This window comes from Notothenia rossii, assembly GCF_949606895.1.
Source record: "Notothenia rossii genome assembly, chromosome: 8".
Classification (NCBI taxonomy): domain Eukaryota; kingdom Metazoa; phylum Chordata; class Actinopteri; order Perciformes; family Nototheniidae; genus Notothenia; species Notothenia rossii.
The window spans coordinates 9,804,616-9,818,689 of record NC_136906.1 but is presented as its reverse complement, the minus strand read 5'-3'; the positions used below and the strand labels follow the sequence as shown (position 1 = coordinate 9,818,689).

Here is a 14,074-nt window from a genome sequence, read left to right as displayed (position 1 = left end):
ACGTTTGAGTGACAATAAGTTTCAATTTACGTTTCTATTTCAATTACAACCTAATGAATAATATATTTTTCACTGTTGTCCAGGTTCAAAAATCATTAAACAACACCATTTGTAATGGCAATTTTCTGTTTCTATGTCCTATATATTTTTGCCATTACTTCGCAGAAGGGCTGAAGAGGTATCCAGACGCAGACACAAACAAACATATGACTTTCCGGTCCTTTGGTGCAGTTTATAATGATGTTTTATTCAGCGTTTTACATACCAGGGTTTAATTGTACAGTTTAGTTGTTGTGGTGAGCATCTGCCGGGCTGGTGGAATCGGTATGCTCTCTTCCTTCTGTGTCCTCCTCCTCCTGTCACCTATGACCTCTTACATACACCCGGTGCAGCTAAACCCCGCCACCAAGTGTTCAAAAATAATATTGCACTATACATATAACTTAAATAAACTGACACACCAGTAGCGTGGCGTGGGGAAAAAATTAGGGGAAACCAATAATACGTTCTTTCTTTTGGGGTTGGGGTGGGGGTGGGGGGGTGCAGAGGCGTCAATTGGGTATGGCAAGGTATGGCAGCTGCCACACCTTGGCTCCAGGGGAAAATGTAAATGTTCGTTTTAAAAAAATAAATTTATGGAATTACTCTGTCAATTTGTATTGATTATTCTATTATTTAATACATATAAATTAAATACAAATGAAAATCAGAACAACACAATCGATTTCTCTAGTCTAGATATTATCTTTCCCAATACTTATCGTAACGTATCCCCCCTCCCTATCTTGAAATGTGGTATCTCCTGACGAGAAGCCGCCGGAGGTCAGAGCGGGTCATGTTATCGCGGTTTTTTTTATTTTTCGGCTAAGCTAATTAACTAAAATGAAAAGAAAGCAAAGAACTTTAGAATCTTTTTTTATCAAAAAAAAGGCAGGTGAAGGTGATGGCTCCAATGTTGCCCCAGCAGCAGAGGGAGAAGGACCAGGTAGTGAAGGTGGGATTCAAGCTGTTAACGAGGCTGTTAGCCACTCCAGCACCTGCGCCGGGGATGCAGATGCTAACAGGGAGACGGAGACTACATGCATGGAGGCTGAGAACTCGTCCACACCGACTTCTCGAATTGAATCCGAGTCTGAGTCCCCACCAATTTCTCAGATTGAAAGAGCTGGATCAGACGTGGACAGCGATAAGGAAGGTCAAGGCCCGGGTGCAGCAGCAGTAGCAGCCTCTGGGTCAACTGGAGCAGAGAAGAAGGATATTAGTGGATGTAAAACAGACGGACTCAGGCGTCCTCGTTTGACCCACTTCCCAACTAGAAATGGAAGACGCTTTAATGTCAGTGTGTATCAGGAATATGACTGGGTTGAATATTCTGCGCAAGAAGATGCAGTTTATTGCTTTGCATGCCGTCATTTTGGAGGAGCCTCAACTTTAACAGGTGACAGGCATGGACTGCGTGTGTTCATAGACACTGGATACACATGTTGGAAGAACATGAAAAAAAATCTCCTGGATCATCAAGGGAGCAGTAGACACAATTGTGCTGCATTAGCGTGGTCTAACTTTAAGGCTGTGATCAGCGGACATAAGGAATCCATCGCAAGTCGGATTGACGCAAACAGGACAGATGAGGTGCAGGAGAACCGGGCTCACGTCAAATCCTTGTTCAAAATCACGTCATTTCTGGGAAGACAGGCCCTCCCTCTCCGTGGCCACAACGAGAGAGATGAGGATGAAAATAAAGGAAATTTCCTTGAACTTTTGGACGTTATTGCAACAGATGACAGGAACGTGAAAAGCAAACAGGAACGCAGGTATGCGCACTATTCTTCCCCAGAAGCCCAGAATGATATGGTGAGAGTTATTGGGGAAAATATCAGAAGTATAATCATAAATGAAGTAGGAGAAGCACGGTACTTTTCAGTGTTAGTGGATGAAACGAAAGACCTGTCTAAGAAGGAGCAGCTGGCCATTTTGATCCGTTATGTACATGACGGGATTATAAAGGAAAGAGCCATTGGAACCTATCACATGAAGGACCTGACAGCTGAATCCCTGGCCCAGAAAATAATAAAGGAATTATCGAGTTTAGATATTCAGCTGTGTGTTGCACAATGCTACGATGGTGCAAGTGTTATGCGGGGTAATGTGCGTAATGTGCGTAATGTGGTAATGTACTGAATTGATTGATTGACGTGCGTAGTTAAGTGTTTGTGTCCATAGTTACTTGCGCTAGCGGGATGTGAGTGAGGCTGCATTTGAAAAAGTTCAAATTTTCCTAACCACACAGAAAAGCTACATAGCAGACTTGTCACTTTTGTTATGATTATTTGCTGGGCATGTATATTGATTGATACTGTAGTTAAGTCATGTGACTAGTAACCTTGCCATACCTTAGCTTTGGCTGAATTGACGCCACTGGGGGGGTGTCGTGGTTAATGTAATAACGTAACCAGATGAGTGATTACAGCGCCCAGTATCATTTTACACACATTTGTATCATACAGATGCAGGACTTACACACGCCTGTTATCTGACCGACAGGTCCGCACGCACTCTCCAGCCGAAACTCTAATAAGCATTCATTCACAAACTAAATCAGGAGACCTTTAACGTTTTACGTCCCGGTTCGCTCCTTTGTTCCTCGCTGTACAAAGCTCCAGTTTGGGCATTGGCCTGTCATCAGATTGTATTTGTTGTTGCTGCTGCAGCGGAAGTTTAGTACAATTATTTTTGATTAAATACTCCAAATCTCCACCTTCCATAATTGCACTTGCTTCAGTTGCTTGCTACTTTCTAACGGCGGTGAGAGTGGTGCAGTGACGCTATCTATCTTCTATCGATTGGATTTATGATTCGAAAATTATAAAAGTAGGGTAGACATGTGGATATTATTCGACTGAACAAAACGTGCATTTACCTAACAGGTTCGTTTTCCACTGACCTTTTTTCGAGCTATTTTTCAAAATCCTATGGAGAAATCCCATTGCTATTATGTCGAGGGAAACCGGGCGCAGCTTACTTCCGCTTTTTGGGACGCGTCACTGCACCACTTAATTGATACGATTTGATTGGATTGTGAGGCAAGGGAAGCCAGCCGCCTCTGGCTTCCCTTGGCATGGCCCTGACCAATCACATGTTGGCAGGGGCATGACGTGAGCCTTATCTGATTGGTCAATCCCTCAATTTTTTTTCACCAAGGGAAGCAAATTTCGGCTGGCCTCCTCTCGTAACAGAGAGTGCAATGTACTGTGTCACCATAACATCTAGGGGCACTGTTTCACTCTTTGTAAAATACTCAATGAGAATGGGGGAGAGACGGGCCGGCAGCAACACACAACAAAGAATTTCCGAAACTAAACGAAGTATTTTTATTTATTTATTAAAATTATAACTACAATCCGAAAAAACAGGGGAAGCCTGGCTTCCCTTGGCCTCCAGGAGAAAACTTCACCAACAACACCCATAAAATGGCTCCTACACCATTAAAAACCACTATTCATTAACTCGGTGACGTTTCCCTCAGACGTCATGGAATAGTGGTTAGGAAAAGACGATTTTTGGATAATTTGACCGCAACCTTTGTTTTAGTATAATATCAGTTTCAATTCAAGTACCAAAAAATCACAATGTTTAAATTCTGCTAAATAGCAGCAGGAGACAGAGACTGTAGTACGCTCTCTTTTGTGTCAAGTGTTTGGTGTAGATGTAATGTTTCATCTAGATAGGTCAAATATCAATTTAGATTCATGTTGTTTAAATTTATGCAGATTATTTACTGCTTTTTATTTATAATCCTGGAAATATTTCTGATTCAGATGTTGAGAATGTATTCGAGGTAAAGTTTAACAACACATGAACATCACAAATGGATTGAATTTAACATTAGTGATAAGAGAGAGCTTTGTGGTTTACCATCAAAATGTTCATGCTATGGTTATGGGTAACAATTTTCATTAAAACTAGGATGAATCCAGAAGTATATCCAAACCCTTAAGATCATTAAAAAGTAATATTGGAAATATTGACTTGGTAATGTTGTGACTTTTGGGAATTAATGTGAATAAGGTTTCTTATATGCATCATATCTCAGGGCTGAAGCAGAGGGGTTTACTACATTATACCATGCATGATCTGTTTGGTTGTTGGAGCCAAACACTTCAGAGACATGGTTTGTAAATATCTGAGACCTATAATATATTGTTGAAAAGGATTATAATAGGGGACCTTTAAGGTCATCTCAATTTAGATTCAAGTTATATAACTGTATGCAGATGATACCCTGCTTTTCATTTCTTAACCTGAATGTCTTTTTCTTATTGAGTCAGATCTCCAGAATGAATTCAGGGTATATTTAACAACGCATGAACATAACATAGAGTATACATTAAACATTAGTTATAAGAGCTTTGTGGTTTATCATTTAAATATTCCTACTAAGGTTATTGGAACTAATTAATAACATAGATAGAACCTAAATGAATGCAGAAGTACATCAACAGTCTAGCTATTATTAACAAGTAGTCTGGAAAAAATGTATGATGGCTTTTGTGAATTCATGTGAAAAACGTTACTTTTATATAATATATCTCAGAGAAAGGGAATCAGAACACATGTCACTTTTATAATACACACATTAATCTTTATTGTTTTAAAATGTTGAAACCATCGACACAAGCAAAAACAGGTTGATGTTGAAACATGTCCTGAGAGCCAGAGAGCAGACTGAGAGCAGTGTGAGAGAGAAAGCAGAGTCCCAGTGAGTCCGCTCAGGACTGGGAACACTGGTCTCTCCTCAGTGTCTCTGAGAGCGGAGTCTGGGAGCCCTGGGTGGCCTCACAGGTCACAGAGACCACCTTCCTCCACTGGTCTGCAGGGAGCCTCAGGGTGCTGCTCCAGCTGTAGTGGGCGTCCTTCTCCAGCACCCCGGGGCTCCTGCTCACCTCCCAGCTGCTGCTGCTGCTGCTGCTGCCATCCACCTTCCAGGCCAGACTCCAGTCTGAGGGGAAGCCCTTGTTGGCCAGGCACATGAGCGTGACCTTCCCCTGCTGCAGCTCTTCTGTGGAGGGAGCCAGCACCGTCAGGGTGGGAGGGACATCACCTAGGAGACACCAATCAGATTAGAGGACAGGGAGCACACAGCTGTCAATCAACCAGCAGACACTGGGACACCTTTACTGTGAGAGCGTTTCTCCTTTAAGGAGTTTCTGTCAGATGTTGGTTCTGCTCCATCAGTCTCTCACTCACACATTGTTTCACTTCCCTTTAAGAAGCCTCTCATGCAAATCAGCACAGACACACTTCACACAGAATCACCTGAAAGATGTCAGACTACACTAGGAATAAAGTACAACATTAGGAAGCATTTAAAAAGTTGTGTTCAAAATCCTCCAAAACCTGAACTCTGCAAACCATTATTAAATTATTTACTGGATAAATGAACAAATACGGGAAATGGAGCAATACATTGAGCTTAATGTGAATCTCAATCACTTCCCAGTTTTACAAACTTTAAAATAATGTCTGAAAGAATTCAACACATTTTTTAATATCCATCGTTATCTTTACTCTGTTTAACTGTATATAAAAACTGTATTTGTAATTTCTTTGAAAACAGAGGAGAGAACCGAGATAGAAACATTTAAAATAAGTTGAGGTAAAATTAGCAGTTTCATCATTTCACATTTGAAGCTGTTTAAATGACAGTATGTTGGGAATATATAAAGACATTTCAAGAAAATCTTCTCCAACTTAGGCTCAATGATGAAGAGAAATAAAGACATGAATACTAATACTATCTAAACATTACGATTAAAATAATAAAAATCTATCTCTCAAACCTTCTAACACAGAATTTAAAACATTTCTTAACAACATCATATTTAGTTTTTGTGCAGAAACTTACTTCCAACATCCAGTCTGGTTCCTCCACCAAAAGTCCACCACAGTGATACAAAGTCATTGAGCCGCCGTACAAAAACCTCTCACTGTAGAGAGACACGGCTCTCTGACTTTGACACAAACAAACTCACCAAACACATCCACAGTTTACCCACTTTATATAATCACTGCTTCAAATGTTTGAAACAGATTCACAAACTATGGAAAAGTATCTAATGTTTCTTTTGTGAACCTTTTAAAGATTTAAAAGGAATATTAAGTTGTTTCTTAAGTTTCAAAATTAAGATGATTCTTTCAAAAAACGAATTGTTCACAAAATATGTTTTTTTTACGATTTTATCAACTTTTTCATCAAAGTAATTGAACACTTAAATGAAACAATACATGTCTAATAAAAGCTCTGCATGTTAAACTTCCAAATGTGCATAATTCCCATAAATACATGTTTGTTTGTCCATCAGGATTAATAATAAACCTCCATTTAGTTTTTCCTAGGTGGTATTGATTATTTGGGGTTATTAATTTGAGCTTTTTAATGAAATGAACTGAAAGAAAATGTGTCCTTTGAACTTAGAGTCTCAAACAAGTGAGCGCTGACCCATTCCTGATCAATGCTCTGACAGAGAGATGGATCCATTGATGAACAGCATCATCAGAGTAATCCAGGTCCCTGTTGGAGTCAGTCAGAGCATTTCCATAGAGAGACACTTTGCATCAGCAGCACCATGCTCCAGTGCTCTGGGACACTTTATAGTCCTGAGAGTTGAACACTGGATGACTGACAGCTGTCCTTCATGACAACAGAAGCCACAGAAATCCTCCTCATCAAAAACATGACTTTGATCTGCGTCCTCATCTGGACTCTCCTCTGCTGCTGCTTCACAGGTAAAGTCCAGAGAATCAAACTCCTCTCCTCTGTGAACATCCGTCCCTCTGAAATGAAGCGGACAAAACCATGACGCTGCTTTATGTCTTTGTCTCTGTATCCTCAGAGTCCAGAGGCCAGTACACGTTGACTCAGTCTGCAGCAGTGAGCTCTGCTCTGGGACGCTCCGTCTCCATCACATGTACGACCAGTCAAGGGGTTTATCAAGGGAACAATTTAGCCTGGTACCAACAGAGAGATGGAGGAACTCCTAAACTGCTCGTTTACCGTGCTACCACTAGAGCATCAGGGATTTCAGACCGTTTCACAGGCAGTGGATCAAACTCTGACTTCACTCTGACCATCAGTGGAGTCCAGGCTGATGATGCAGCAGTTTACTACTGTCAGAGTTTCCATTACCCCAACAGTCAGTGGGTGTTCACACAGTGAAAAAGCGTCGTACAAAAACCTCCCTCAGTCAAACAGGAACTGAACTGACTGCTGCAGCTGGAAGCTACACTTCACTGAGGACACACACACACACACACACACACACACACACACACACACACACACACACACACACACACACACACACACACACACACACACTTTCATCTCCATTAAGCGTGTCACTTTTTTTTTATTTTTCAAGCAAAGACTTCTGAAATGTTCCTAATAATATATTAAGAGAATGAACTCATACACACCATACTAAAATACTAAATCTATAAAAGCCACACTAAACTTATTGGTCCTCAGCTTCTTTTTGAACAATGTTCACTTCTGTCTCACTGGAGTGACTCCCAAAGATGAAAAGTACCGACTTCAAACCAAAGGTCACCTTCACTTTAAAGTCTGAGGTAAATCCAGCGAGCCCTGATCATGAGACGTTCCTGACCTCCTAGTGATACAGCGCTGTAGGAGATCAGAGATAAAGGAGGCTGTCTGACCATGTAGAGCTCTAAAAGGGACCACCAGTATCTTAAACTGGATTCTTTATTCAATGTGGAGCCAAGAATAAAAATCAAGACAGCTGTTACATGAGATCTTTTCAAAGAGCCCGTCAAAGTTCATTCAACAGTCCTTTGAACATTTCAGTGAGTGATGGATGTGAAAGTTAAGAAGAAATAGAATTACACCGTTTAAATGGACAAACAAATCTGTAAATGATCATCTCCAGCTTAGCTTGAAGCACATCGTGATACAACTTAACAAATAATGTAAACGGTAAACAACAGATGTGAATCCAACACTTCATGAAACTCAACAGTCAATGACTGATCGAAAGTGTCAGCTATATTTCAGACAGTAGATTTGAACAGATGATAAAACAAGGAGCATCTGAAAACTGAAATAATACAACTTTATGGAGATGAAAGAAAAGCCTCAGCATTTCAGCTATCTTCTCTGAGTATATTCATCATCAAATCATATTCCCCACTAATGACATTCAGTTTCACATCATATAAAACTGCCTTGTTTCATCTTTAAGACCATAATGTGATCAGTCATTAAATATAGTATTTGCCGTATATATGCCAACTTCAGACTTTACATTTCTGTCTAAATTAATCATATAAATTAAAGTAGCTACTGTATAAGAAAACTTGCAAAACTGAATTTGTATTGTGGTGTGAAACCTTTTAACAATCTGTATCAATAGATTTGTTTCTTTCACGTGTGTCAAACAACATATATTTCTACACTTTAAAATGTTCTCACCAACAGGCTCAACTTGTAGTACTTGCTTTGTGTAAACCAGATGAACTTGTGTTCGACATAGTAATCTCTGAGAGCCCATTATGTAGTGAAACATGGAACAGTGAATGCTGTCAGCACTGAGGGGGAACACCATGCTGTTTGAGGACAGCTACACTTCACTGACTGTGTGTTTGCATATGTGTCCTGCCTCTCTGCTCCTAGACGTTAAGAAGCCAGAGGTGATCAGCGGCTGTTCAGAGCCACTGACACGCCGGCAGCACAATGATGATGTCACTGACTCTACTGCTGGCCACCCTGGGGCTCCTTGTTCAGGGTGAGACTCTCTTCTGAAAACTTTGCTTCAGGATGCAACCAGGTTCCCCAACATGAGGATCTGCTATGATGGAGAAGCACTGAGACAAGCAGCATGTACCTTCTTCCATCTGTTCTCCATGTTAAAGAGAGGATGCTCTTCTGTTTGGATGTTGATCATCTTTCTCCAAGCTGGATTTGTCTCAATAACCCTTCTGCTGTTTTCATGTTTTCCAGATTCATCAGGAGAAATCCTCCTGACTCAGTCTCCTGGATCTCGGTCTGTTGTTCCAGGACAGACTCTTTCTATCAAATGTACAGCCAGTACAAGTGTTAGTACATACCTTAGCTGGTACCTTCAGAAAGCTGGAGAAGCTCCTAAACTCTTGGTGCGTTCTGCTACATCTCTTCAGTCTGGAGTTTCAAATCGTTTCAGTGGAAGTGGATCTGGGACTGTCTTCACTCTGACCGTCACTGGAGTTCAGACTGAAGATGCAGGAGATTATTATTGTCAGCAGTGTTACAGCACGCAGTTCACACAGTGATACAACGTCGTACAAAAACCTCCTCAACAAAAGAGGAAGTGATTTGAATGAACGACTGCACAGAAAAAAATAATAACTATAGCATTCATTACCAACATTATTTAAATGTAATACCACAACAACACGTTCAACATTAAAACAACTTGTTTATTTCTGTTTAAGATAGTTTTACAATTAGTTTGTCATTTTTGACAGCTTTAATAACCACTCTATAGCTTTGGGCCTCATAACTGTGAACCCCAAGTGACATTATAGCACATATTTAATTGTTTTATGAATATTGAGTGAATGCTAAATTCCTACTCAGGATCAACGACTCAGGGTCCACGACTCAGGATCCACGACTCAGGATCCACGACTCAGGATCCACGACTCAGGGTCCACGACTCAGGATCAACGACTCAGGGTCCACGACTCAGGATCCACGACTCAGGGTCCACGACTCAGGACCATAGCAACAGCCACGATTAGGTCTTTGTTTTAGTCAAATATCAGTTTTAATTCAATCAGCGAAAGTTCATTAAATGTATTGATTCTGCAAACAGAACAAATATCAAGAGGACAGAAACTGGTGTTTCAACATTTTAGGTTGAGTTGTGATGTGTCCATTAAATAAGATTTAAAGGTCACCTATTATGAAAAATCCACTTGTCCATATCTTCTATACCTGAACATGTGTCCCCTCTGTGTAAAGACATTATGAAAGTTTCAGGAAAAAAGATTCCCTTTCTTTTTATCCTGATCCATCTATATAAAAACCTGTCTGAAAATGAGCTGATCAGATTTTGGCCACTTTGTGATGTCAAGTTTTGTTGGGCTGTGCAACCATTAGCCCATAACCAAGGTAACACCCGCCCACCTTATCACCTGAATCTCCTCCAAGAGCACCATTGTGTTTTTTTAAACCAAACACAGGGCTGAAGCAGAGGGGTTTACTGCATTATACCATGCATGATCTGTTTGGTTGTTGGAGCCAAACACTTCAGAGACATGGTTTGTAAATATCTGAGACCTATAATATATTGTTGAAAAGGAGTATAATAGGGGACCTTTAAGGTCATCTCAATTTAGACTCAAGTTATATAACTGTATGCAGATGATACCCTGCTTTTCATTTCTTAACCTGAATGCCTTTTTCTTATTGAATCAGATCTCCAGAATGAATTCAGGGTATATTTAACAACGCATGAACATAACATAGAGAATACATTAAACATTAGTTATAAGAGCTTTGTGGTTTACCATTTAAATGTTCCTACTAAGGTTATTGGAACTAATTAATAACATAGATAGAACCAAAATGAATGCAGAAGTACATCAACAGTCTAACAATTATTAACAAGTAATCTGGAAAAAATGTATGATGCATTTTGTGAATTAATGTGAAAAAGGTTCATTTTATATAATATATCTCACAGAAAGGGAATCAGAACACATGTCACTTTTATAATACACACATTCATCTTTATTGTTTTAAAATGTTGAAACCATCGACACAAGCAAAAACAGGTTGATGTTGAAACATGTCCTGAGAGCCAGAGAGCAGACTGAGAGCAGTGTGAGAGAGAAAGCAGAGTCCCAGTGAGTCCGCTCAGGACTGGGAACACTGGTCTCTCCTCAGTGTCTCTGAGAGCGGAGTCTGGGAGCCCTGGGTGGCCTCACAGGTCACAGAGACCACCTTCCTCCACTGGTCTGCAGGGAGCCTCAGGGTGCTGCTCCAGCTGTAGTGGGCGTCCTTCTCCAGCACCCCGGGGTTCCTGCTCTCCTCCCAGCTGCTGCTGCTGCTGCTGCTGCTGCTGCCGTCCACCTTCCAGGCCAGACTCCAGTCTGAGGGGAAGCCCTTGTTGGCCAGGCACATGAGCGTGGCCTTCCCCTGCTGCAGCTCTTCTGTGGAGGGAGCCAGCACCGTCAGGGTGGGAGGGACATCACCTAGGAGACACCAATCAGATTAGAGGACAGGGAGCACACAGCTGTCAATAAACCAGTAGACACTGGGACACCTTTGCTGTGAGAGCGTTTCTCCTTTAAGGAGTTTCTGTCAGATGTTGGTTCTGCTCCATCAGTCTCTCACTCACACATTGTTTCACTTCCCTTTAAGAAGCCTCTCATGCAAATCAGCACAGAGACACTTCACACAGAATCACCTGAAATATGTCAGACTACACTAGGAATAAAGTACAACATTAGGAAGCATTTAAAAAGTTGAGTTCAAAATCCTCCAAAACCTGAACTCTGCAAACCATTATTAAATTATTTACTGGATAAATGAACAAATACGGGAAATGGAGCAATACATTGAGCTTAATGTGAATCTCAATCACTTCCCAGTTTTACAACATTTAAAATAATGTCTGAAAGAATTCAACACATTTTTTAATATCCATCCTTATCTTTACTCTGTTTAACTGTATATAAAAACTGTTTTCGTAATTTCTTTGAAAACAGAGGAGAGAACCGAGATAGAAACATTTAAAATAAGTTGAGGTAAAATTAGCAGTTTAATCATTTCACATTTGAAGCTGTTTAAATGACAGTATGTTGGGAATGTATAAAGACATTTCAAGAAAAGCTGCTCCGACTTAGGCTCAATGATGAAGAGAAACAAAGACATGAATACTAATACTATCTAAACATTACGATTAAAATAATAAAAATCTATCTCTCAAACATTCTAACACAGAATTTAAAACATCTCTTAACAACATCATATTTAGTTTTTGTGCAGAAACTTAATTCCAACATCCAGTCTGGTTCCTCCACCAAAAGTCCACCACAGTGATACAAAGTCATTGAGCCGCCGTACAAAAACCTCTCACTGTAGAGAGACACGGCTCTCTGACTTTGACTCACTGAACTAAACCTACCAGCCCTCAAGAAGCTACTTCACCATTAAAGGTGGAAATAATGATTTATTCTCTGTTCAATGTTTAACTCTCATGAAAACATTTAAACTCCTTTTGCTGGAGGAAAGCTAGCCTCTGAGTGCAAAATGTTTGAGAAGAATTTATCCAATGACATGGAGAGGCAACTATTTCTCTTAGTTTGCTTAATAAAAAGTACAACAAAAGAGAAATTGCTCTTATAAATGAATACTTGACTTACTTCCAACATCCAGTCTGGTTCCTCCACCGAACGTGTACCACAGTGATACAAAGTCATTGAGCCGCCGTACAAAAACCTCTCACTGTAGAGAGACACGGCTCTCTGACTTTGACACAAACAAACTCACCAAACACATCCACAGTTTACCCACTTTATATAATCACTGCTTCAAATGTTTGAAACAGATTCACAAACTATGGAAAAGTATCTAATGTTTCTTTTGTGAAACTTTTAAACCTTTAAAAGGAATATTAAGTTGTTTCTTAAGTTTCAAAATTAAGATGATTCTTTCGAAAAACGAATTGTTCACAAAATATGTTTTTTTTACGATTTTATCAACTTTTTCATCAAAGTAATTGAACACTTAAATGAAACAATACATGTCTAATAAAAGCTCTGCATGTTATACTTCCAAATGTGCATAATTCCCATAAATACATGTTTGTTTGTCCATCAGGATTAATAATAAACCTCCATTTAGTTTTTCCTAGGTGGTATTGATTATTTGGGGTTATTAATTTGAGCTTTTTAATGAAATGAACTGCAAGAAAATGTGTCCTTTGAACTTAGAGCCTCAAACAAGTGAGCGCTGACCCATTCCTGATCAATGCTCTGACAGAGAGATGGATCCATTGATGAACAGCATCATCAGAGTAATCCAGGTCCCTGTTGGAGTCAGTCAGAGCATTTCCATAGAGACACACTTTGCATCAGCAGCACCATGCTCCAGTGCTCTGGGACACTTTATAGTCCTGAGAGTTGAACACTGGATGACTGACAGCTGTCCTTCATGACAACAGAAGCCACAGAAATCCTCCTCATCAAAAACATGACTTTGATCTGCGTCCTCATCTGGACTCTCCTCTGCTGCTGCTTCACAGGTAAAGTCCAGAGAATCAAACTCCTCTCCTCTGTGAACATCCGTCCCTCTGAAATGAAGCGGACAAAACCATGACGCTGCTTTATGTCTTTGTCTCTGTATCCTCAGAGTCCAGAGGCCAGTACACGTTGACTCAGTCTGCAGCAGTGAGCTCTGCTCTGGGACGCTCCGTCTCCATCACATGTAAGACCAGTCAGGCGGTTTATAGTGGGGACCATTTAACCTGGTACCAACAGAGAGATGGAGGAACTCCTAAACTGCTCATTTATTATGCTACCACTCGAGAATCAGGGATTTCAGCCCGTTTCACAGGCAGTGGATCAAACTCTGACTTCACTCTGACCATCAGTGGAGTCCAGGCTGATGATGCAGCAGTTTACTACTGTCAGAGTCTCCATTACCCCAACAGTCAGTGGGTGTTCACACAGTGAAAAAGCGTCGTACAAAAACCTCCCTCAGTCAAACAGGAACTGATCTGACTGCTGCAGCTGGAAGCTACCCTTGACTGAGGACACACACACACACACACACACACACACACACACACCCACACACACACACACACACACACACACACACACACACACACACACACACACACACACACACACACACACACACACACACACACACACACACAGACACATGAAATGTCCGTCATCTCATTAAGCATGTAACTTTCTTCTTTTTCAAGCAAAGAATTCTGAAATACTTCTCAAGAGAATGAACTCAAATCTAAACACAGGAACATTGTAAATCTAAATC

The 14,074-nt window shown here is 40.5% G+C and overlaps 2 gene segments (V, D, J or C); both read right to left on the bottom strand.

Moving 5' to 3' along the window:
• Positions 1-4,769: 4,769 nt before the first annotated feature.
• LOC307014366 (Ig kappa-b4 chain C region-like) lies at positions 4,770-5,251 on the bottom strand. The segment is given in 2 exons: positions 5,248-5,251; positions 4,770-5,101 (listed from the first exon to the last, which is right to left on the bottom strand).
• A 5,667-nt stretch (positions 5,252-10,918) lies between these two features.
• Positions 10,919-11,406, bottom strand: LOC307014365 (Ig kappa-b4 chain C region-like). The segment is given in 2 exons: positions 11,403-11,406; positions 10,919-11,256 (listed from the first exon to the last, which is right to left on the bottom strand).
• Between the last annotated feature and the right edge of the window lie 2,668 nt (positions 11,407-14,074).